The sequence below is a fragment of the Dipodomys spectabilis genome, unplaced genomic scaffold (assembly GCF_019054845.1).
Source record: "Dipodomys spectabilis isolate Male_0828 unplaced genomic scaffold, ASM1905484v1 ptg000297l, whole genome shotgun sequence".
Lineage (NCBI taxonomy): Eukaryota > Metazoa > Chordata > Mammalia > Rodentia > Heteromyidae > Dipodomys > Dipodomys spectabilis.
In genome coordinates this window covers 21003607-21028756 of record NW_024870974.1, presented here as the reverse complement: position 1 = coordinate 21028756, position 25150 = coordinate 21003607, and positions in this window count along the sequence as shown.

The window sequence follows — 25150 nt, the reverse complement described above, 5'->3', positions numbered from 1 at the left end:
TCTCTTTTTTTATTGAAAAGGAAGATTAGTAAGTGGTAGACTGATATTAATGGTATTTAAACTCAAATTGGATTATCTTTATCTATTTTTAAATACTCAGCATAAAATGAAAAAGAATAACTATGTAGCTGTTATTTAATGTGACCACTCTGCTACTTTATTTTAAAATAATTTCTTTTTATGCTTCAATACGTTGCATTCCTGGGCATACATTAGTGTGAAACCTGAATGTTTCAGAAACAAGATAATGTGGGAGTCAGATGGATCTGAGTAGCAGTCCTGACTTGGTCTTTAACCAGCTATCAGGCTCAGGCAATGTGCTTGAGCCTCTCTGGACCTCAGAGCCTTCACATTTGAAGAGAGGATCGAATTCCTAAAAAGACTAAATCCTGAAGATTTCACAGTCTGAGCAGATCTATAGTGGAAAAGAAATTGAATCAGTAATGAATAAATTCTCAAAAAAAATCAAATATCTGGCCAAGAACTTTAGTTAAGAATTTTACTCAAGACTTAAGTAAGACTTAATAGCAATGCTTCACTAACTCCTTCAGAAAACTTAAAATGGAAGGATAATTTCAGACTCACATTAGGAGTCTAGCATTGTGCTGATGTCCACACTATAAGAAATCAGCTATAGAAATCAGCAGAAATATAGGTCAGCATGAAAGTTTCAAAAGTGAAATTCAGACTTCATGTGTGGGTGCATTGCTGAATAATAACACGTTTCCAGTGACTCTGTCTCAGTTCTCTCAAGGTATAAATACATTATGCTGTGTGTGTGTGTGTGTGTGTGTGTGTGTGTGTGTGTGAGAGAGAGAGAGAGAGAGAGAGAGAGAGAGAGAGACAGAGACAGAGAGACAGAGACAGAGACAGAGACAGAGAGAGACAGACAGAGAGACAGAGAGACAGAGAGAGAGAGAGAGAGGCTTCTTTTTCACCAAAGTAAGTAAAGATGTTGGACTATATGGTACTCTGGGTATAGTCATCCAGTAGATAAAGCCTTCCACTTCCGAACTGTACATTCCCTCACATCTAATTGGTCTCTTCATTTGGAGGAAAGGACGTAGCCTGGTCACTCTTCAAGGCACCAGCCCCAGTAGCTTTGCTGACTCTGCATTCCCCCGAATTTCCATGTGTGTGTCATTCCAAGCACGATTGGAAGCCAGTCAGAAATGACTGCCTCGAGGTTTGTATCCTTCTATAGAGCACTTGGCATAATCTTCACATTATGGACATTATTCCTTAATGCAGAAATGGAATCATATCATTACAGTGGAGAGCAAATTAGGTTTTGGCAATTCACTTCTAACATTTCTTTGAAATTTTTCATTTTCATTCTTCAAGTTCCTCTTGGTTAGAGGAAAAAAAAAATAGACCCAAGAGCAGAAGTTCCCTAAGGGGTTTTTGCGTATGTATTCAATTCTTGCCACGGGGCAAATCTCCTGACCCAGTAAGATTTATTCTACAACATTTATAAACAATCTCAGCCCCTTTCATGTACTTCTTCCTACACCCTAATTACATTTTTGAGAAATGTGAGGACAAATTTGATTGCCACTCTCCTGCTCTGAGCCGAAGGCACTTTAACTGGAGCTTCTGAGTACAGCCCATTGCTCTTCCCAAACCATTATCAATGAGTCCAGCAGAATGTACGCTTCCTGAATTGATTGGAGTTTTTGAAAGGAAGAGGGGTTGAAGATACCACCTTGCTCGTTCATGGCTCAGGTGGGAGGGCTCCGGTGGGAGCTCTTCTGAAAGTACACGTGGAGGGGCCCGTGGGTCCTGAGACCACCCATTTCAGGTCAGCTGTCTGAGGAGTGAATTCAGCCTCTGGTCACCATGACTAGAGGCACTGAACGTTCCAATGTGAACGTGTGTGTGCTTCATTGCTAAGCCAATTTGAAGCCTGACCAAACAGTGAAGCAGAGAAAGACAAGTGTGAACGACGCGCATTGTTGGGGACAGGTGGACAGGCGGAGCGAGGCAGGCTGTGGTGCCAGGACAGCTGCAGGCTCGCTGCATCACCCCATCCCCACTCACTGCACTGCGGGGGTGGGTGGCTACACCGGCCTGGTGGAGCCACGGCCTTCCTCCTTCCGGTGCATCCTGTTCTGGGTCTTGCATGGTGGGCCTTGCTCTAAGATGCAGCTCTGCCTCCATCCCTCCACCTCTCCTTGCATCTGTGAAGACACAGGTGTTCCCGTAGAAGTTGGAGAGGAGCCAGATCGGAAGAAGGTGAAATATTTGTATTTGTTTTATCCATGGTTTTAAGCATGGTGGACATATTTTAAATTTTCAGTTGAGTGGTACTCATATTCAATTAAAAAAACCACACACAGGTTGCAGAAATAGGGGTACAGAAAACACTAAAATAAGAGGAGAAGACAGAGCCAGACCCTGTAATGGATCCTGAACTGGGCAGGCAGAAAGACTGGCCGAGGTATTCACGGCTGGGGCTTGCTTTACCAGTGGACAGCCTGTGTAGGTTCACAAGCAGGGTCCAGGCATGGATGAACCCCTCATCTGCTTAATGGCGGTCACTGTCATTGTTTTTATCCAAGGGGATCTGAATTTATATTTTATTTTTACTTATTTCTCCCTGAAAGTCAGGTGAAGACATGATTGAATCACTACTATAATACTTTATTTTTTTTCATAGAAAGCGACACAATTAAAACTTAAAAATGACTTGTTAGCCTGGTTGTATAGACTGGTACAGAAAGATACACTTGTCATGTTAAGGTAGCACACATTTTCTTACCCCAACTAGATCACTGTCAGTATGTCTTCTTGACCATCATTTATGAGAGGAGGAAGACATAATAGTTGAAGGAGGCTTCAGGATTCTGAATGAAGTCTACTTTTGGGTAAGGCGTCAGACAGCCGAGCCCTGAGACAACCCTCCCCTCAGTGGAGGTCTGACAGAAAAAAGAATATGAGGCTGAAACGTCACACGGATTTTTCACTCAGAGTTTTCACACAGATACCAGGGATCCAGCCCTAGTTCGTGTCTGGTCACCCGTCACGTACCACACTTTAGTTTGCTCTGTCACCAGCTGTCTCTTCTGGTTTTTCAGGCCCTCTGTTTATCTTCTGGAAGGCAGAAACATCTAAACATCTAAACATCTGAGCTGCACACACAGGTTCTGACACCAGAGATTAAACCTAAGTGACCTGAATTTCTGTTCCTCTGTGTCTCAGGCTTTCGTGTCATGGTCACAGCAACAATTGTGATGCAGAAGAAATGCAAAGCCTTAGGAAAATTCAAAATACTTTGATATGACTTCATAAAAGTGAGGCTAGGAATATATAAACATATACATATACATATACATACATACACACACACGCACGCACACACACACACACACATATATATATATATAGTTTTCCAGGAAATTATTGCATGGAAATTGGGTGACTAATCTGGGGTTGCTTTTTTTTTGTCAGTTGTGGGGCTTGAATTCTGGGCCTAAACGCTGTCCCCCAGCTCTTCAGCTCAAGGCTAGTGCTCTACCACTTGAGCCACAGCGCCACTTCCAGTTTTCTGGTGTTTAATTGGAGATAAGAGTCTTGTGGACTTTTGTGCCTGGGCTGGCTTTGAACCATGATCCCCAGATATCAGCCTCCTGAGTAGCTAGGATTTCAGGCCTGAGCCACTGGCACCCAGCTCAGGATTGCTTTTGAAGGCAATATTTTACAGAAAACACGGAAGTAAATCTAAGAGACAGCATTGACAATGGTTTCAATATCCGATGGAAACTCCTCATGGTCGTGACATCGTAAGTACTTACAAAAATGGTCATGGGCCTGGTTATTCTTTTCAGAAATTATATCCTTAAAATCATAAAATACTTTAAACAGAAAATTCCTGGAACATTGTTTAGTGAACAAATAGTTCTTTAAAATTTTAGACCTTGGCTAAACGCATGAGCCAGAAGAAAGTGAGCGAGAACTCAGTGTTTATTTTTTATGGCTTGTGATGAAAGACAAAGAAAGATACTCTACATATAAGTCAGAATCTTATCTGAAACGGCAAGGCTAAAAGTCTCCGCCATGTACTTGAGAAACAATCTACTGATAACGTATTTTAACTTTCTTTCCAGAACTATCTTTGGCTGTTTTCAAAGCCTACAAGGCAAAAATGAAGATGAGAACAATTCACAGAATATATCTTTTCACCCTTCCTGACTTCCAGAACTCCCTAGAAAGATCCTCTTGTGTTAGAGATGACATTCCCGTGAATTTAATTGTGTTCTTTAGCACAAAATCAAACATGTCTGGGACACTTCAGAACAATTAACAAATTGTCATCCATTTTCTTCTCGTGCCCTGACCCACGGGGACCCACGAAGAGCTGTCACAACAGCGTTGGCAAACCATCTTTCACTTTTCTTTTTTCTTGCTGACTCCTTCTAATCTAAGACTCATGCAAATACAGTGTTAGGGTTTACACAAGAGGAGCCAAAAGTTAGCCTCAAAAAGCCAAACTTATTTTCCAGTTCCATGATTTCCTCCCTCTTGGTAATTCATGAGGGAGCTGATTTCCATTTCATCTCCCAGAGAAGCCCCATTACCATATCATCATGGAGAACTAAATTAGCTGCTATGGTCCCCTCAGCCCGTATTCTGAGGTCAGCCAATCGGAATTTATCCTTGCTGATCTCGGGAGCCTGAGCTACTGGGGAACAGTAAAGCAGGCAGCAGACCAAGAGGTGTCTAGTGTCCCTCCTGAGGAACAGAAAAAAAAATGACCCACTCGGGTCCTGATAAAGGTAATTTCATGCCAAAAGACATTAGCACTGTGATCGGAATCTCTTATTATTAATTTTTATTGCTGAGAGCAAATGCACTTGAGAAAGGTCAGTGCCCTTCTCTTGTAAGCTCTTCTCATTAGCTAGAGAAGTCACACTGCCTGGTGGAATAGCAATAGCTTAGCCTCAAGCCCCCCCCCCCCCCCCCCCCGGAAGTGAGCGCAGTCACCACAACACGCTGCTCCCAGGAGTCTGCTTTCCTTCCCCCTTTGTGGCCTACAAATTTCACTTGTCTATGTTCTGTCTGGGAAAGTGAGTGAGCCTCGAGGCCTGGAGGTGATGTCATGCCTTTCCAGCTGCTCACTCAGCTGTGTAGAACAGATCGTCACAGCTGGCTTGGGGACTCTTGTACTTAAGCAGAAGAACAGGGTGAGACTTACCTGCAAGGCCTGGCTGTTGGCGGCTGGCAGCAGCCTTGAACTTGGGAAAGGTTCCTGTTATTCCAGGAACTGGTAAGCATAGTTCAGTGTCATTAAGAACCAACACATTAAGGACTTAGTACAAATAAGGTGGTTTTTGGTGAACACCTTCTTCCGTCTTGAGTCTGGACATTTGGTAGACTGTGCGTAGAGAGTGCCAGCTCCCGGTAGAAACCAGGGACAACACGTTTCTAGTAAGTTTAGAGGATAGATGACATTCTGCTGCACGGCTGGAGCAATTGGGTGCATCATGCCAGATTGTGGTGGGGCAAGACCCAAAGCCGGTACCTGCTTCCGCTTTGCTAATTGTTGCTTTGGATCCTTTGTCACAACCTTGAGTGCACCTAGAGGCTGGGTCCCAAGAGTCCTCCTCACAAATTACCCCAACTGGAGGCGCTTACGGGAATGCCTTAACACACACAAAAGTATCTCACTCTAATTTTTAGCTAGCCTTTTGAACTTAAAATGTGAAATTGCATTTGTTTAGTATTGTATATCACTTGAGCTCAACACAGCATTATGAGTTCTGCACAAGCTTCAGTGTTGACTGTTGTCTTAGAAGTCACGATTATTGATTCTGCACTTAAATTAGCTATTTTCCTACAAAGTGTTTTGTGCTCTACTGAAATGTGTGTTGTGGCAGCTTTTATTTGTAAGAAAGCTGTCTAGTGGAACAATTATTTTCTCAGAAACAGCCCTGGTTTCTGGAGTGCCACACTGGAAAGGCCTTAGGTCTGACTCAATTACTTTCCCTAGAGAAGTACTTTGGGTTGAATTTTCGAAGAAACAGAAATAAAAGCATTAAATCTGAGAAAACATTGAGACTGGAAGGTCTGACACTCTCAGGATAGTTCCTTCTTAGTGTCTGATGTAAGGACTGACAGCTTTGGATGGTTGTATTAAACATTACATTACTTTATGTCAAAATCCTTTAGATGTGCTTCAGATGGCTCCAAATATAACTTCGGGTTCCAGTGAAATCTAAGCTCAATCGAATGATGAGAGATGAAAGAGGCCACACAGCAAGTGAAGGCTGGGAATGGGAAAATGAGAAGAGCACATGCTAACGCTTCTCCATGCTTGGGAATCTTGCATTCAGGACACAGGAGTCTTTCTAGACCTACTCTGCTGAGGAGGGAGGCGCTTGCCTGCTCACTCACCGCTGCAGTCAACATCCTCTTTCTTCCCAACTCAGAATAAGTGGTTCCCAATGCAGGCAAGCATTCTGCTTCAAGCCAAGCTCTGTGTAGTTTATTAGCTAAAAATCAAGGTTGTCACAAGTATGAGGTTTGGAGCCTGATACTAATGCTGTTTGGTAATTTTGCGGCATGACTGAGGACACACCGTTGCTTTTTGGAAGGTCTTGCGAGGTCCGCGTACCATGGGAGAGGTGCCATCTGATGCGCTGCACAGGATTTTTAGGAATGGCAAGCTGAAACTGCGTTCAGAAATGAAATATCCAGCACGCTAAGGTCCGTGGCAATGTGGGTGAGATGCTGGGCCGTGAGGTCAGGGACAGAGGCCTGCAATCCAGGACTGAAAAGACCAACAAGAGAAGGGCAAGGATATTGGATGAACCGTCAATGCCAGCCTCCATTCGGGAGACATTTTAAGATAAAAAAAAAAAGTAGTGAATGAGGGAAGGGGTAACAAGTTTGATAAGAAATGTACTTATTCCCTTACTCACGTAACTGTAAGCCCTCTGTATACCACCTGACAATAAAAAAAATAGTGAAATAATAAGGTGTGAACGTGCTGAGGAGCTGGAGAGTTAATTGGTGGTCAAGGGATACAATTTGTAGCATCAACCTAGGAACATGAAACTGATAGAGGGAACAGAGAGGAAAAATATTTGAACCTCAAGAGTAAACGCCTCTGGAGGAGAATGAAAAAGTGGGCGACATTGATCAAGATGCAGGTATTCATACACTACAACTCCTTTGCACAGCTACTTGAAGAGGAAAAGAAATAAACATGAGAAATGTAGACTTAGTCCCTGCCTCACCTTACTGTACCCCTTTTGTGCCCTATAATCTGGGGTAGCCTGGAGCCCAGCTGTTGGCATAGCTTACTATTGATCACATTGCTTCCTCAGTCAAGAATGACCTTTGCCCCCATGCATCTATGCGTGAACATGTGTTCAGGGTTTGAGATTCAACTTGTGCCATTGTTTGGGTGCAGGTCAAACTGCACCAAGTCCTCCTTTGGACTGTCTTTGTTACTACTTGTAGTAGCACATTTTATGTGTCTACAACACATTTTTGTATGTGTGTTTTATGTGGCTTTCTTGTTGATTATAAGTTCCTTAATGCCTAAGAACCCAATTCATCTTTGCAATTATGTGGCACAGAAATGTAATTGAGATTAATGACCAGCGGTATCCATGAAGGTAAGGGAAATGAAAAACAATAAGCAAAAGGCATATCAAGAATCTCACAAAGTCAATAAAATGGTATAAAAGAGGATATTTTCCTCACCTAAGTTTACTTTAGCTGTGGTGGGGTAAAAGTTTCTCCTTTCAGTTCTTGCTCAAAGATAATCATAAAAAAATGCACAAATACAACAGCAAAGCAAAATAGAAAAGGAAACCTTTAATCAATTATCTAGACATTCTTAATGGACAAACCACAACTTGAGTAACACTTAGAATGAAATCTAAGGACAAAAAGAAAGCCAAACTCTAGGCCTTCACGTAATTTACTTAAGATCAGAGACTCTGAGACTGAAAAATCACCTTCGGACATTTCCGATGGAGTGTGAACACACGCAATTGTGTGGACACACTTCACTGGCCTGGGCTACCAAGAGGCCTTGGAGAATTAACATAGGAAGTCTACTTCCTTCACCCGTGTATGAAGCTTGAAGTTACATCTTAGGCCACAGTGAATTTACCCAGTGTTAAAGTACAGACCTTGGCATTTGTGATTTCTCAGGCCATCAGAATACCACATAGCACTTCAGTTATATAAGGAGTTCATTGACACCAGTCCCTTTCTTCCCATGAAACACCCAGCCACAAATGGTTCTAAATAAGTTTGAGTCAGGGCTTCCGTGTTTGTCTGGAATCAACAAAAAACTTTTAACAGTGTCATTGTGTATCATTGTGGCCTGGAGCCAGGCTCCTACGGCCAGCCTGAGGCACACCTGCTCGCGTGGATCTGCTCACGCTAACACCCTGGGGCCTCATAAGCAGCCCTTGTCTCGTCCTGTGAGGCCTGCCTCTGCAGCAGGATTCGATACTTATCCCTACGTGGAGCTAATCAAACCCTGGCTGCTAGAGTAAATCCAGAACAAAGATGTGATATTTAGAGGTCCTCTCTTCAATGATCGTTCCAAATGTAAATCCTATCTGAGGATGAAAGAAAGAGGAAACAAAGTTCCCATAGCCCACGAAAAAAATGTATGATGGATGCTGAGGGAGAAGAAAAAATTGAAAAGGCAAAGGAGACATTCAAAAATGGAATAGAGAGGGGCTGGGAAGGTGGCTCAGTGGTAGAGCGTTTGCCTTTCATTCATGAGGCCCTGGGTTCGATTCCTCAGCACCCCATAGGCAGAAAAAGCTGAAAGTGGTGCTGTGGCTCAAGTGGTAGAGCGCTAGCCTTGAGCTGAAGAGCTGAGGGACAGTGCCCAGGCCCAGAGTTCACGCCCTAAGACCGACAAAAAAAAAAAAAAAAGGAATAGAGATCCAGTCACTGGTGGCTTAATCCTAGCTACTCAGGAGTCCTAGACCTGGGGCAAGGGGACGGGGGTAAGGGTTCAGAGCCAACCCTGGCATTGAAATCTTCAAGGCCCCATCTCAAATTTACCAGCAGAATGCCACCATGGCGGCATGGCTCAAGTGTTAGAGCGTAGCCATGCATGAGAAATTCCAGTGAAAGTGTAAGGCCCTGAGTTCCGTTCACTGGCAGGAAAATATTAGCACAGCTGGCACAGTGATATCATGCCTGCAGGAGTTATTTTGGGTGAAGCATGGGAAAATGAGGACTCAAAAGAGGCAAACAGAGAAGTACGTTGCCCAGGGAGGGCAATACATTCAAGCCAAAGTCACAGTTATGAGCTATTCAAATAGATGTTATTGAATAGTTTTGAGACACTAAAACACTAAGAACTGCATTTAAAAAGATTGATCTATTTATGGCTAGAAGAGAAAACCGGAGATAGCCAGAGAGGGAGAAGGCATTGTTAAGAGTCAAAGTAAAACCCAACAAGGACTTGAATTTGAACCTGAAAGTAAAATTAGGAGGAAGAAAAAACCACCACAGCAGTGAAAGTACTGAGTGAATTATGGGCTGTAGATATGGAGCATAAGAAAGAAATCAAAGATCAATTCGAGATATTTTTATGACATAATGATGCAGTAGGGAGCCAGAGAGAGGTAACGTTACATAATGTTTTGGAAATGTGGGTTTGAGGTGATGTTAAATAATTCCAGCAATCACTGTAAACATGCATTTTGGGTAAGATGTGAGCAAAAGGACCGTGTGTGTGCTGATTTTCCCCCACAGTCCTATGAAGCCACTACCATGTTGTTTTCCTGCTGTGGTCTCTGAGAGGAAGAAGCAAGTCCCGCATAAATGAGTCTGTACTGTGTAAGCTTCAGGTTGTGCTAAGTAGCAAGGGATGAATGTGTTCTGATGGTTATTCAAGGTAAATGTGAATTCCTGTTAGAATTCTCTCTTTGCTCGCAGGCACAAAGCATCAAAGGAGGAGCCAGGGCATCACAGATCCTCTCCAGAGATGGGCTGTGTGTGACGTCCTTTGGAGCTAGCACTTTTCTCTTTGTGTCAATCTGTTGCCAAATGACAGACTCGATCCCTCCAATTCAAATAGTCACACACTGACCTGTGTAACATGAAGGTACCTTCAAACTTAGATTTCCTGATTGCAGCAATTGAAACCAGGGTTGGAAAAGATTCCATTCAATTCCGTGTTCTTCTGGTAGTAACGTGTCATTTTTCAGACAATGATAACTAGGGTGGTGGTTAAGAAAACAGGTTTTAATGGTAAGGCCCGTCATTCTGCTATATCACTATATCTTTTCTTTTTGTGTTAATATCTTTTCTTCAGGTGAGAATAATATTTGATACTGGGAGACAGAAAGTTTTTTAAGGATAGTAATTTTGAAGGTTTGAATACCAAATACAAATATATTAATATATATGCATGTACACATTCATATAAGTAGAAGCATACTACAATCATTAATGATAATTAACTAGTTTCACCAGAGATATATGATTAGATATTATTTTTTAATCTTCAAATAGCTATGGGAAACCAGTGGTGATTTCAATTTCATGCCTGAAAAACATTCCCTAAAAGACTGATGATATTGAAGTGAGCACCCACATAGAATTTCTCTAGAGCTACTATGAAAGAGTATGGATGGCAGTGTACCCCCAAATCCAGTGTCTACCATCCAGAACTAATGTCACTCATATTTTCATTTTTCCAGTTTTTTGAACTTAATTACATTTTTCTAATAATATTCTCAGAAAAAGAAGGGCTGAGTATTTTTTCTCTTATTCCTGTATGCCCATAATTGATGAAGCACTGTATAGTAAAGATATAAAATTAGTTTGTGGTTAATTGGATAAATGCCCAGGAGTGGGATTGCTGGGTCATAAGGAAGCTCTATGTTCAGTCTTTTGAGGAGCCTCCATACTGCTTTCCAGAGTGTTTGAACAAGTTTACACTCCCACCAACAGTGTAGTAGTGTTCCCTTTTGGCCACAACCCTGCCAGGATCTGTAATTGTTGGATTTCTTGATAATGAATGACCATTCTAACTGGGGTGAGGTGAAATCTCAATCATGTTTTGATTTGCATTTCTTTTATGGCCAGAGATGTTGAACATCTCTTCATGAGTCTTTTGGGTATTCTAACTTCTTCTTCTGAGAAGTCAAAGTCTTTAGCACCTTTCTTAATTTGATGGTTGTTTCTTTGAGAGTTTATTGGGGGGTTAATTTTTGAGCTCTAATTATATTTTAGATATGAAGCCCTTGTCTGACGCATAGCTAATAAACATTGTCTCTCTTGGGCTGGGGATATGGCGTAGTGGTAGTGAGCTTGCCTTGCCCTGGTTTCAATTCCTCAGTACCACATACACAGAAAAGGCCAGAAGGGGCACTGTGGTTCACGTGGTAGAGTGCTAGCCTTTAGCAAAAGAAGCTCGAGGACAGTTCTCAGACCTTGAGTTCAAGCCCTAGGACTGGCAAGAGAAAATTGTCTCCAATATTGTGGGCTATTTATCTCGTTAGCTATGTCCTTTGCCATGCATGCTCTTTTTTCTTCTCTTTTGACCTTCCCTTCTTTCTTTTATCCTTTGTCTCCTTAAAAAAATTTTTTTCCTCCTTCCAATTTCTACTTTTGGTCTACGGGGACCTTGCTGATCCTGGTAGTGATTGAGATGCCATTAGTTTCTCCTTGTTGCTCACTGGCCACCCATTGGCAGTCTTTTTTTCCTTCTTGTTTAGTAAAGATTCTTTGACCTCTGTCCTTGCTGCCTTTTTATATTCAGCTGGCGATGTGTCACGTGGGAGGAGCTCAGCTAGGTTGTCGATATTAGCCACTGGTCTCCCAGGAATTCTAGTGCTCAGGCTGTCTTTGCCCTCCCCCATCTCCTCCTTCCTTCTTCTCATCCAAGTACAGAATCTTAATAAACCGTGTAAGTTACAATATTACCTGGACAGGTACATACTTTATCTTTGTTCCTGTCTTTTGAGATGTCAGTAAGAAAAATCCCACTTTAAAAATCCATCACTTCAGTTCGCAAAGGTCTACCCTTTGAAGAGCCAGAAACACCTTGCTCACACACCCCTTAGAAAGCAGTGCCTCAAAGAACAGTGCCAATAGCGCTCCCAAATAAATAACTGTTATTAAATTTTCCTCATCAGTGCATTCTGCTTTAATGAATCCCTGTCCTGATTAGATTTTTGAGTTGAGAATTAGATCCAAATATTGATGAAGTTGTTTATTTCTTCACTCAAAGCATTTTTCTGAGTTCTCGAATTCTTGTTTTCCCCTGGTGACGCCTAATAGTTGTTTCAGTGCTGTCAGCACAGAAGAAAGCAAGCGCTTTGTTCCTTGATGTTTGATCCTTGGTGCTTCAGCACAGCCATGGCTAAATCCTTTGTGAAGAGGCAGGGCATGCTTCTTTCTTGAGGACAAGTTTCTAAACCATCATTTAGTCAGACTCTAGGAAAACATGAGAGGAGCGTATCAAGCATCTACTGATAAAAAAAAAAGACTAAATGGTAGTGATTGCTTCATTGCATTAGGCAACATTGGTTTTGAACTAATTAAGAAATACTGAGCATCTTAATTGACCCAATAACTACTAGTTTTTCTACTTTTTATAAGCTAAAAGAGCGATCTTTATAGGTATCCGGGGACTTTTAGAAAATTTCCAACATGATTGAGGTATGCATATTATATTGAAAAATATATTTCTTAAATGTAGGACTTGTTCCTAGAAGAGCAACATCAGAAGAATAACAGAGAAGATAATCAGAGAACTGATGAATTGAAGAATACAGATATGTAGGAAAAAGAAATGGTTGTAGCCTATCACCATTAATCAAAATGACAAAAATAATGTCTTAAAATGGAGATAGGTAAAGGTAACCTAATTGTAAGAGACCTTAACTCTCTCAGAAGTAACTTTAAAAATTATTCAAGGGCATTACAAAGCGACTCCTCGCTTTACCACAGGAAGTAATTCTGATCTCTGTGGTCTAGAAAATTATACCACAGGTAGAATTGAATACTCCAAGACAATTTATCACTTTAGCAAAGAGAAAAAAAATCAAAATTACAGTAGTGTCTTGATATGTTCATTGGCAAGGAAAGATTAACAAATGCATTTTTTCTCTATTGAACAAACTCATTGTAAAGGCATTTCATTACCACTTTTCAGATTCATGCTTTTTGCAGCTTACAGTTTCACAGAAGGAACACTTTCTTTTCTCAAAACTGAAAACAACTTCTTATGAGACAGAATAGAGAGAGATCTCCCCCCTAGTCCCAGATCATTGGGGTTGGAATTAAGCATTCTTGGAGTACGTCAAATATTGTTAAATTACCATTAATAATAATCTTTTATTGTAAGGACCTCCTTTGCTGCTTATTTTTCCTTCAAATGACCTAAAATATTTGGAGCCTAGTGATCTGATTTCCTAACTGTTAGACATCTCCCCTGCTCCCAGCTGCTTTGGGTGAAGGACCAGCGGCCAGCTGGACTGCCCTTGCATGGCACCTGGTGCTTTGAGCCCTCTATAAACACCTTGAGGAAGCTACAACGGTGGCTGTTTGCGGCTCAATCACAACCTTGGCCTCTGGAGGTGCCATTCTGTCCATGAAGAATCACAATCTATGCACAGCTCCAGTTAAAAACACTGAGGAGGCTGGGCACCAGTGGTTCACACTTGTCATCCTAGCTACTCAGGGAGGCTGAGATCTGAGGATCACGGTTCAAAGCCAGCCCAAGTAGGAAAGTCCGTGAGACTCTTATCTCCAATTAACAACCAGAAAACCAGAAGTGCTGCTGTGGCTCAAGCAATAGAGCACTAACATTGAGCTGAAGAGCTGAGGGACAGCACCCAGGCCCAGAGTTCAAACACCATGACCAACAAAAAACAAAACAAAACAAAACAAAACACTGAGGACCTATCCAAAAATAATTAAAGTGAAGGGAGCATAGGGCATCGCTCAAATGGTAAAGTACCCACCTAGCAAGATGAGGCCCTGAGTTCAAACCCTAGTAGCATGAAAAAAAAGAATTTATTCTTGTATATTAAAGGAAGAGTCATTATTTAACATGTTAAGATAAAAGTTGCACCTTTGAACAAGTATCTTAGAAAGGGTCTAGCATCCCCAGGTGAAGTACTAATTAATTCTGCTGGTATAGTAGTCCTGATGTTTCTTAATTCTTGTATTTCTCTAGAACGATGTGCTTACGCAGCCACCCTTGGCAGATAGCTGGGAGTCTGGCTTTAGGAGTGCTTCCTTCATGGTTAATTTATAAAGCTCTCTTACATGCGTGGGGCATCGAGCCCTGCAGTACTAGCTTGTCAAAACTGTTTTTAAAAACAACATGATTTATGACAAGCACCTTCTTTCCTTCTAGAATCTGGTATTTTTGCTCGTAATTGCGGCTGATCACATAGGTAGAGTATATGTAGCCTGCATGGCCAGCTCCCAATAGCAGCTTTGTTCCCTGTCACAAGCAGGCTTCCTAGCTGCAGCTGATGCAAATGGCACAGGGCCAGGGGAAGGGGCCTGAGTTACCAATCCTGGTGAGGAAGAGCTCTGAGGACCTGGCTGGAGTCTTTACTCTGTGCTCATTGCGTTTTGTGTCCACCACCAGTAAAACTAAACCCTCCTGAGGTCCTTTGAGAGCTTGCAGTGTGTCCTCAAAAATGTAACATTGAGGACACCAGAAACACTTCTGCAGGGAAGACCAGAAACCATATTTCCTACATTTCCTCATCCTTGGAGACAGATGACTAACATGCCAATGCTGATCTCCAAGAAAGGAGGTTTCCAAATATTGCCGTCACTAATCGAGAATTAGTTATGGCTTCTGTGCTCATTAGAAACACACTGAAGTTAGTCATGAGCCCAAAAGAAAGGAAAACAAAACAACACAGACATTCCTGTAGTCAATAAAGAAAGTAGTATTGAAATGTTTCCTAAATGTGAAGGAAAAAAATGTTTGATGACCAACAGGGCAATGAAACTATAATTTTTGGAGTTCTCTTTTTTTAACTGACATGAAACGTGTATCTTTCCACGCAGAAATTAACCCATAGCTCTGAAGCACTTGAGCCTCTGCCAGTGGTGCACAGTGATTTCCAAGGCTCATTCCTGGAGAATTTCATAATCCCCCCTTGGATCTGTTACCCAGTGCCCCAATGCAACATTTGCAAGGACATTCATTCATCCTTTTGCTCTGTCTTGAAGTTTAGGATAAGCCCTCTTATGAAAGTGACTACAAACATACAAAAATAGACAGCTATATGTGTGCATGGTAGGATATTGAAGAGTATGTATGAAATATGTATTGACATAACTTAAAACCAGATTTGAATAAGAAATACAATTTACTCATTCACTACATGTCTAACATCAATAACCGACAAAAGATCATTTGCTCATTTATTAAAAGATTGTTCTGTACTCACAGTGAAATAAAATGAAGCATAATATATATTTTCAGGGGAGGGACATAGTATGCTCCATTCTTTGTGGTTAAAGGTAATACAAAAGATTTATGCTAGGTTCAGGCAATGAAGTATAATGAAAAATAATTCTTCTATGGGATAAGAATTATAGCTCCATAAAACTTGCCTTCTGTAAAATAATGGTGCAGTTAAGTGAATGTTTGTCTCCCCCCTGGATTTATACATTGAATCTAATCCCTAATGTGGTAAGATTTGGATGAAAGACTTTGGGAAGGTAATTAGACCATGAGGGGTGGAGCCTGAGAGCCTGAGATTGCTGCCTTCTGAAGAGAGATCGCAGCTGGCTCGTCCTCTTTCCACCAGAAGGATACAAGTCAGCACTCTGCAGTCTGTGAGTCACTTAATGAAAGACTAACAAGCTGGCGCTCAGATCTCCAACTCTCCCCTTCTAGAACTATGAGGAATACATTTCCAGGATTCATTTCTGTCAGGGCTGGGATCTTAGCTCAAAGCACCAAGCTCACTTGCCAGGTTGGCACTCTACGGCTGAGCTGCACCTCCAACCCTTTTTGGGGTTTCAGTGATGCTATCGGTTGCTTATGAGGAGGTGGGAAAACTCCACCACTCGGAGCTTGTGAGGATGAGAGAGAACACATAACGCTACGGAAATGCTCGGTCGTGTCTCCAAAGACAAACACAAAATGACCGCAAAGCTCAGCAATGACACTTTTGAAAACTTACCTTGGAGAAAGGAAGCCATATTCATTCGTAGACCTGTACATGGCCATTTCTACCAGCATTGTGATAGCTAAACATTGGGGATAGCCCGTTGTTCTCAGATGGTTTAATGGCTGACTGAATTATGCCACCTCCATACCTTGGACTACTAATCTGGCAACCCAAACTACTGATGTATGCCACATCTAGAAGAATCTCTGTGGAGGAATGTGATAAGTGAAAAAGAGAACTCAGTCTCCCCAAACTGCATCATATACAACTCCATTTACCTCACATTGTTGAAATGAGAAAATGATAGAAACGGAGAATATGTGAGTAGTAACAGGAATTCTGGGAAGAGTCACCGTGAGAGGAAATAAGACAGCAGCTGGAAGGATTTTTCTTTCTTTTCTTTTGTTCTGTTCTTTTTCTTTTTTCTTTTTTTGTTGGTCATGGGCTTAAACTCTGGGTCTGGGCGCTGTCCCTCAGCTCTTCAGCTCAAGGTGAACACTCTACCTCTTGAGCCACAGCACCACTTCCAGTTTTCTAGTGTTTGTTGGCGATAAGAGTCTCACGGACTTTTCTGCCCGAGCTGGCTTTGAACCCTGATCCTCAGATCTCAGCCTCCTGAGTAGCTAGGCTGACAGGCATGAGCCACCGACGCCTGGCTAGTTGGAAGGATTTTTGAAGTGATGGAAATGTTCTCTATCTTAGTTGTATCCATGTGGACATCCTGATTGATTTTCTTGTTGTTTTGGTTTGGTTTGCACTGCCGTTTTGCCAGATGTTTCCATTAGAGAGAAACTGGGGCTGAGGACTCTTGAATCTTACTATTTCTTACAACAGCATGGAAATGGATAATGGCAGAAAAGTTTGGAAAGCTGAAGCAATCACGGCACAATACTGTGTATGTGGATAGAATCGTAGATCCTGTTTCCTCCTGATATGTGGAACCAGCGGAAGTGCTGGCTTTCTTCTCCATGATCTACCTGTGAGCAACCGCAGAGGAGACACAAAACCAGGGCAACACAGAGGTGAAGGAAGCGACTTGAAACTCCCGGTGTAATCGGAATTCTTCTGAACCCTTACACAGAGAAACGGCTTTTCCTCTAAGAAGGAAACGGCCATGTGAGGCTGCGGCAGGACACGGCATAAAGGAACTGTTGGAATTCTGATTTTGTTTCTCCCCGTGAGTTTGCCCTCCTTTGAACCGGAGGCTGCTCACAGCTCTGGTACGGCTGCCATCAGAAGATAATTCATACCTGACAAGAAGTCTCCAAACCGTGAGAATCAGATTTAAAAAGTAAAAGTCTCATTTTAAGCAATCACCTCTTCCAAATTTTTCAAGGGCTGGCAATTTGTAATATGAAGAATCTCTGCAAATACAGTTCTCTCTAGGAAACAAAGAAATTATGTCACTGTTTTTGCTAATCTTTTGTGCTCTGGGCTTCTCCACATGAGCTGCCTGAGAATGTCCCCAGCTCCCCCCCAGGATGTGAGCTCCGAAGCCAGAATCATAAGACTTTTGAAGATTCCAAATTAAGTGAAAAGATAAAAAGAACAGTACCAGTGTACCGAAGATCCTATTTGAGGAAAAATAAAGCACTCGAACAAGATGAATAAGAATTGTAAATTAAACCCTGGTGGAGTGGCTCATGCCTGTAATCCCAGTCTGAGTGGGAGGCCTTGGGTAGGGCCATGGCAGCCAGATAGTGGTCCTAGGGCAAAAATTGAGACTCTGTCCAAAAAAATAACTTACAGCAGGCTGGAGCTATAGCTCAGTGCAAGAGACCTATCTAGCCAGCGTGAGATGCCGAGCTCACACACCGTATTGCCACAATTTAAATTTGTTTCCATTTAATGTGGCCATCACCTGTCACGTAGTCAATGTTGTTTTCTTCCTGACAATTGTCCTTTGAGGGCAGCAGTGGGATACTGTTCTGAGGCTGTCAATGTCTCTGAAATTGTCCTATTAAGGACCTACTCTGAAAACTCTCGCAAAAGGAGAGCAGGCACCTGGGGGGGGTGGGGGTGGGGGTGGAAGATGCCCGAGACTCACAACGAACCTGAAACTGTGGGGTCTCTTACCACACTCCAAGTCTCCAGGGAAGAGCCCAGGATGGGCAGCGAGTGGCACTCATGCACAGAGCTCAAGTCCCTTGGGCTCCCCCCAAGGGAAGGCCTCTTGCTGTGGTGTCGCCACAAGAAAGACATTGGCTTTATTTTTTATTTTGGTTAAGTATGAATGCCGGGGGGCGCCCTGGCTTCCCACCCAGTGAAGACGGGGTTCAGTGGCTGCCGCTTCACCCTAGGCTCCAGTCATGGCAGTCTGAAGGTCTCCTCAGAAGGGTGGAAATTTCCCATCTTGTGTGGCTACACATTGTGGCCGGTGATGGGGATCTGTGTGGAGATATAGGCGACTCTATTTCTGATCATGCAGATGCGTGCATGCATAAATTGACAACATTGCCATCATTTTCTCTCCTGTACCTCGCGTCTCTATCAGGTGGGTCCATAGCTCATCCTATCAGGAGATGGACATCATTTTTGCCCTGCACATGCATCTGGAGAAGCAATGTCAGCTGCTCCGGCTAATCAGATGTGGTGGCAGAAGAAAGACGATATCATTTCAGAGCTTCGGCTTCACGAAGCGAAACATTATGCTTTACTTATCCGTTTCTTCAAAATAAAACATTAGAATTTCTTTTGTGTGCTGTGCAAATGCTTGGGACACGTGACATAGTTCCATAACAAAATCAGACTAAGGTCCCTTTTTATAGAAAAGAATAATTAATGAAAGTCAAATACTAACGTGAAGAAATAAGCAAGACACAGCGATCGCATTCACAGGGCTTACATTCTAGAAATATAAACAAAGACAAACTATGCATTCATAGAATTGTAGGCCAGTAAATAAAACTGTGCCCAAGAAATAGATCCCTCCCACTTATAAACTTCAGAAACTTTTAACAATCTTTGACACTATTACTATGATTGTTGTTATTGTTATCTGGCGGTACTTGGTTGGAACCCAGGGCTTCATGTTTGCTGGATAGGTACTTTATAGCTTAAGTCATTCCTCCAGACATCTTCTACTATTAATTATCTATGACATGGATTAGCTTCCAAAATTGGGAAAAGTAGCTTTATATTATCTACTTAGTGAGCAATGTCAATATTTTGTATTGATAAGATGTCATGTGAGACAGAAGAGTTCCCTTTGTAATTCTTTCCAGAAGCCCACAATGACTTAGGACAGTGCTAGGCGGAGGCCAGCTCAAGAGGCTGATGCTGTATATCTTTGGGAAGCAGGAGAAAATTCCCTGGCCTTTAGAAACACAATGAATTCTTAGAAAGGCTGGTCTTCCAAGCATGCACATTGCAAAGTGCACTCTTATCTTTGAATGACAGAGACAAGCTACACTCTTAACTCACATAATAGCTGAGCCTCCTTCCTGAAAATTGAAGAACTCTTCCTGGAGTATTCATGAGTCCAATTGTGAGAAGAGTTATGGAGGAAACTTCCAAGTTATTTAGATTGGGCACTGCAAATAGAGATATAGTTTTTTCCTTCTGAGTGTGAATGAAATCTCAAATGAGCACATTTAAGTAGATAGCATGTTGTCAATGGTAGATTTTGGTTTTGGCTGCTCTTGTCTTTAAATTTTATATCAGCACTTTATTAAAGTGAGCCGCTTTGTACTTGCTATGATTCTTGATTCTTTCTTGTTAGCCCTGACTAAATGCACTCTATATTTTTTCTTACCTCTTCATTAAAGCCAAATGAACCCTTATTTCCCCCAATCACTATTAAGTAATAAAATAACAGTATCTTGTTTTAGGTGCCAGGAAGTCTCATCAATGTGACTAGACTAATCTTTGCGCAAATATCTCCAGTGACCAACTTCTTTAAGATTTCAAATCTCATTTCTACTCCTGCCTTGACACATACGTCTGGAAACCATGTTACTGGATTTGCTTTTTAAGACCTGTCCTCACTCCTGAATACAGGACTATACTTCAATTTTTTTGACACAGTAACTAGCACATACAGTTCTATTTTGACTGGCAAAATGAGTAAAGTTTTATTCCTTCTCAAGTATTTCTCCATCCCCTTTTTTCAGGCAGCCACTCACAGGTGTTTATTCTCTATCTGTGTAAAGGAGGTAATAATAACCATCTCCCAGGATTTCCATCAGTGATATATGGAGAACCGCAGTCCTCTGAGACAGGTACCATTACCTCCCTGCCTTCCCATGGCCAGAACCGTGTAGTGATATTTGCCTGAAGATAGTAAAACTAATTTGAAATTCAAACCTCCCTCCTCTCCTGCTGGGGAGAAGGGCAATTGGAAAAATAACACCTTTGCCCCTCTAGTCAAGCATGTCAATTTCCATTTTTGGGTTCAGTTGCTCTCTTTGAGCAGATGCACACACAAGAGTTGGAAATGCCCCTAGCTAGCAAATTCCTTACATGAAAGGGATTCTTTTGATTTTTGATAGTCAGGTATTTTTTGGCATACTTCGTCTCTGTAAGACACGCTATAAATCACTCGAGTCTTTGATTTGAACCCAAGATCTAATCAGCTATAAAACAAAAACTTGTGGTGGCTGAGAGACATAATTAAATTTTGATTAATCTGGTATCTCTACTTGGTGTCCCCAAGCAATGCTAACCTCCTTACAAAATGATTTATTGCCTCACATGTCAGCTTGGGAAATACGTAAGTTTCCAACTAAAGGGAATTTCACAGGGCAACAGACCCCCCACATTTCCTCCGGGCACACTGAAGTCTTTCTGCTTTTATTTCATGATTTTCCATTTTCTGACCTCAGGTTTTGAGTTTCTTTTTCTTGAACATCTATTGAATAAAACCTTGACTCTTTATGGTGTAATTTGCCAAGATGTTTTGGTAAACTTCACCTAATCTGTTACTGACTGACATGCTTTTTCTTTCTGCCATCAAACAAAAGGAACGCTATGTTTTGATTATACTGTGGCATTTACCTTGTACATAACAGATGAATCCTGTGATTTCTCTAACCACTTTCTTTGTTAGCAATGTGGTCTCATTTCTAAGTAGGGAATCTGGATAATCAAGAATGGCATAATCCTCAGACTGCAGACCAGACCAGCACCATCGATACCACCAAAAACTTGCTAGAATTAAAAAACTTCAGAAGTCACTCCAACTATACTGTTAGAACCTCAGTACTCAGAGTCAGAAAAGCTCTCCCAGGTGGGCTGATGCATGCATGCCAAAGTCTGGGAACTATGGGACGATAAACCATCAGAACACTAAAATTTGTGGTATAGAATGATGAAAAGAACATATGAAGCAACATGTTATAGCAACATTGATGCTCCAAAAAGTTAGGTGGTAGGTGGCTGTAATTCCCAATCGCCTCATATGCACTTTATGAATAACTAGAACTGAGGAACTGGAAGGTGCCAAATCAGAAGCAACAAAGATGGAGTTATTACTAGTCCTGATTTGATACAGTTTATATTAGATATACACACTGAACTAGCACCCAGTGAAGAGGTATCTTACCAACCAAGACTTCCAAACATTTTAGGAAGGTGGAACTACCCTGATTTTGTAAATACCCACTGTAGATGTGTATTGAGGTATCACATGGTACCTCACAAACCTACAGAGATTAAATTAAAAAAATAAACACAGAGAAAAAGAAAATCACCCTAAGACCCCTGCCTCTTCTATACGCTCCAGGCTTAGGACCACGGATGTGGAAGCCATCACTTCACAGAGTCCTGTGCTGGCCACAGTCCAGCTGACCCCTCCCCCCAAATGTCCCCCTTTTCCCAGTGCTTTTCTGCAGGACTGTGAGTTCTCTTTCCTAAGGAATTACACCCTTTGAGTTCTCCCCTTGAATCTACCATATCTCAGTTAATACACTTATGTACACTTGGATACTGCCTGGAAATTGAGCTTTTCTTAGGGAAGTATGAGTTTCACAGTATTTCGCCGTGTACCCCACACCCTCTCACAGACACAGCCCATCTCCTACAGAGTAGCACGTTGACTGTCACTGATGACCCACTACACACCGTAATCACCCAAAGCCCTTAGCTGACATCAGGTCACTCTGGCTGCTGTACCGTCTGTGGACTTGTGCACATTTCACAGCATTACTGGTGGCTGTTCTACCACACAAAGAATGCTCAGCGCCCTCCTTCCCACGCAGAGAATGCTCAGCGCCCTCCATCCACCCTCTGTGTTTTGTTCATCCACCCCTACTAAAAAAAAATGAAGATAAAGGAAGATAAAGGCATTTCTTCCACCTGTGGAAGTGAAGAAATGATCTATTTTGTCACAAATCCTAGACAGTAGGCAACACGTACAACAAAACAGGCGAGAGAAAGGGGGAGCATGTCAGAAGCGTCTTTTATCTGGAATTTGCGCTTTGTCCATCATTTCTTGTGAAGGAACGCCTTTCCCCAGGAGGTCCCGGCAGGGTCTCCCCGCAACCAGGCCGAAGGGAGAACCATCGCTTGTCTCTTACGGACTTTGAAGATGAGCTGACTCAGTCATGGCTATGTGAGGATCTGCGGGGCCTGCGCAGGCAGTTCCCCAGGTCTGAACCTGATGAGCAGCGATTCCCTCACCTGCTGCACGACGCAGGTCCTCTAGCTGGAGAGGCAGAACTCGACTGAGCTCCGAGGTGATGACAGCAATGTGCTTCTTAAGGAAGCTAGTCTCCTGAGAGCACCTTTCAGGAAAAGCTCCATCCTCCCTTTTTAGGGGATCCAAATAGGGAAAGAAGAAATAAAACTCTCCCTCTTTGCAGATGACATGATCTTATATTTAAAGAATCCCATAGACTCCACTCCCAAATTACTCAAGCTGATTCAAAACTTTGGCAAAGTAGCAGGGTATAAAATTAACCCCCAAAAATCAATGGCTTTTCTGTATGCCAACAATGAGAAAAGTGTGGCTGAAATTAGGAAAGCAACTCCATTTGTAATAGCCCCACAAAAAATAAAATACCTAGGAATTAACTTAACCAAAGAAGTGAAGGACCTCTATGATGAAAACTTTAAAATCTTGAAAAAGGAAATCAAAACAGAACTTAGAAAATGGCAAAACCTCCCATGCTCCTGGATTGGAAAGATCAACATCGTGAAAATGGCAATACTTCCCAAGGCTATCTACAAATTCAATGCGATACCTATCAAAATTCCAAACTCATTCTTCAAGGAAATAGAAGAGGCAATCCAAAAATTCATATGGAACAATAAAAGACCCCGAATAGCAAAAACACTCCTTAACGGAAAGAACACTGCTGGTGGAATATCAATACCAAATTTCAAACTCTACTATAAAGCCATAGTAATCAAAACAGCTTGGTATTGGCATAAGAACAGACCTCAGGACCAATGGAATAGAATTGAAAATCCAGAAATGAACCCACAGACCTATAGCCATCTAATCTTCAATAAGGGAGCTAAAACAATAGAATGGAAGAAAGACAGCCTCTTCAGTAAATGGTGCTGGCAAAATTGGTTAACTACTTGTAGAAAACTAAAGCTAGATCCTTACATATCACCCTGCACCAGAATCAACTCCAAATGGATCAAAGACCTCGAAGTCAAAGCAGACACTCTGAAAACATTACAGGCTGGAATAGGAGAAACCCTAGGTCTCCTTGGCTCAGGCCGAAATTTTCTTAATAGAGACCTGGAAACACAACAAATCAAAGAAAGGTTGGACAAATGGGATTGCATGAAGTTGCAGAGCTTCTGCATGGCAAAGGACATAGCTAGCAAGATCACTAGAAAGCCCATGGATTGGGAGAAGATCTTCACTAGACATACAACAGACAAGGGTCTCATATCTAAAATATACTTGGAACTCAAAAAAATTAAATCCCCCAACAACAAATCCTCAAAGAAACAACTGCCCAATAAATAAGGGGGCTTAAGACTTAAAGAGAAACTTCTCTGAAGAAGAAAGAAGGATGGCCAATAGACACATGAAGAAATGCTCAACATCCCTAGCCATAAAAGAAATGCAAATCAAAACAACATTGAGATACCACCTCAGTCCAGTTAGAATAGCAAAAATCAAGAACTCTAACAACAACAGATACTGGAGGGGATGTGGACAGAAGGGAACCTTACTTCATTGTTGGTGGGAGTGTAAACTTGTTCAACCACTTTGGAAAGCAGTATGGAGGTTCCTCAAAAGACTCCACATAGAGCTCCCCTATGACCCAGCAATCCTACTTTTGGGCATTTACCCAAATGTTTACAAACAAGACCACACTAAAGCTACCAGCACAACTATGTTTATTGCAGCCTTATTTACCATAGCTAAGATATGGAACCAACCCAGATGCCCCTCAGTAGATGAATGGATCAAGAAAATGTGGTATATACACAATGGAATTCTATGCCTCCATCAGAAAGAATGACATTGCCCCATTTGTTAGGAAATGGAAAGACTTGGAAAAAATTATATTAAGTGAAGTAAGACAGGCCCAAAGAAACATAAGTCCCATGGTTTCCCTTATTTGCAATATCTAGTATATGTATGAGTCAAGCGGAAAAGGTCAGATAATGTGATGCTGGGAAAATGAACCCTTAGATATGTATTTTAATGCCTTTTTTCTTTCATGCATTTGTTTCTAACGCATTTATAAGATTATCTCTTTGTAGCTTTGTATGTCCCTCCCCCACAGTATAACCCCTGCTTTCACTATATTTGATGTCAGTATAACTTGTGGAGGAGATGGGGAAAAACAAGTCGTTTAAGGATACAGGTGGACCTGTTGCAATAATGAGAAGTACAAGTTGTCATGTAGAAAACGAGCTTTACAACTTTGGTGCTGGGGTAGGAGGGTGGGGGGGTGGGGGGAGGGGGGGAGGGGGGAGGATTGGGAGGGGGAGGAGGCTGGGAAGGGATGTGAAGGGTAAACAAAGGAGGAGGCTGCAATGCTTGATAAGAAATGTACGCATTATCCTGCCCATGTAATTGTAACCCCTCTGTACAG